Here is a 1526-nt window from a genome sequence, read left to right on the forward strand (position 1 = left end):
CCTGTCCCAGAAGCTGTCTGCCTCTGTGGTCCTCACTCTCACCTCTGCAGACTAAGTTCGGCGGAGCCCCGGAGCCAAGATGGCGCTCCCTGCAGGGCAGATCACTGTCCTCCGGCTGGGCTTGGTGGAACTCTTTTGGAAGGATTAGAAAGTTTGCCACTAGAGGTAAGTTTTGTTTCAAATCACCAAGCCAGCCGCCCCCCCCCCCCCGTCTCTCTGTCTTGCTCCTTCATGCTTGTGTCTCAAGATGTGAGCTCTTAGGTGTATGCTAATTATATGCTTTCTTTTATGAGTTGCCTTGGTCATGGTGTTTTATCACAGCAATAGAAAATAACTAAGAGACTATTTTTAAATTTTGTGATTATTTAAGCTGAATGTATGAATTCATTTTCTTTTAAAAATATTATATTAATAGTTATTCAATACCTAGTATCTGTTAGGCACTAGGGCCACAAGAAATATCGTCTTTGTTGTTGAGGAATAAACACTCTTATAGAAAGATACTGATTAAATGAGTAGCTGAATAAAAGCTTTGTAAAATTCAGGTTTTTTGTTTTGTTTGTTTTGTTTTGTTTTGTAACACGCATAAAATGGGTCTCTGCCATTCTTTGTTGTTTTAAAAGTTACCTGAAATGAACAAATATTTGTAAATAACTGAAAATGTACCCTGAGCAGAATTTAGCAAGTGCATATTTAACAGAACTAGTTTTTTTTCATCCTTTTCTTTTGAGGCAGTAAAAGTATCATCCAGACATACATCTTTCATGTAAGTTTGGTTAGAAAAATAATATAAGCTCTAAGACAAGGATTTATGTCCTTCTGGTGGTTGCTGTTTTTTTCTTTCAGATAATTGGAATTGGTTGCATGTTAGATTATAAAGAATTTTCACATAAGTTAATACACTATGATACTTACGATGTTTTTGTGACTCCTACAATTTGTATATCATTCCTTAGCATCTGAAGGATTATATCATGAGTCTCTGACAAAGAAGATCTGTGGAATGGTGGGCCACTAGAGGAAGCCTGGCAAAGTCTAGCTAGGGCTTGAAGCCACAGAGACCCAAAATAGATAATAGGAGCTTCACCTGCTCCCAACTCCAGACCCCTGTCACTTAGCCATGGTCCTTCAGAGAAAGAATTGTGGCCATCAGTCATGTAGGGGCAGCACTCCCAAGTCCCTTCTCAGGTTGCTGAGGCCTCTAAGGACAAGCCAATAGGAAGTACCTGCTGTCAGATCCAACACACCCCAAAACTGTATCTAAGGTTCTATCAAGAAAGAACAAAGGTACATGAGAATTTGTCTGTAAGCATTTGTCACAAGAGCTGTAACACTGCTTGAGAAGAGAATGCTCTACTGAAGCTTTAGCCACTAGAAGCTCCTCTACAGTCCACTTGCTAGCTAGTCAGCCCTCTGCCTACTCATCCTGGTACAAATGCAGTGTCTTGAAGCAACAGTGGTGGCTGGGGTACCAGCACCAGAGCAGTGGCAGCATCAGCAGAAGGAGGAGGAGGAGGAGGAGGAGG

At 41.2% G+C, this 1526-nt stretch overlaps 1 pseudogene; it reads right to left on the reverse strand.

Moving 5' to 3' along the window:
* The window catches only part of LOC110297987, a 2027-nt pseudogene extending 870 nt beyond the window's left edge, over nt 1-1157 (reverse strand).
* Between the last annotated feature and the right edge of the window lie 369 nt (nt 1158-1526).

The sequence above is a fragment of the Mus caroli genome, chromosome 7, assembly GCF_900094665.2.
Source record: "Mus caroli chromosome 7, CAROLI_EIJ_v1.1, whole genome shotgun sequence".
NCBI classification, from domain to species: domain Eukaryota; kingdom Metazoa; phylum Chordata; class Mammalia; order Rodentia; family Muridae; genus Mus; species Mus caroli.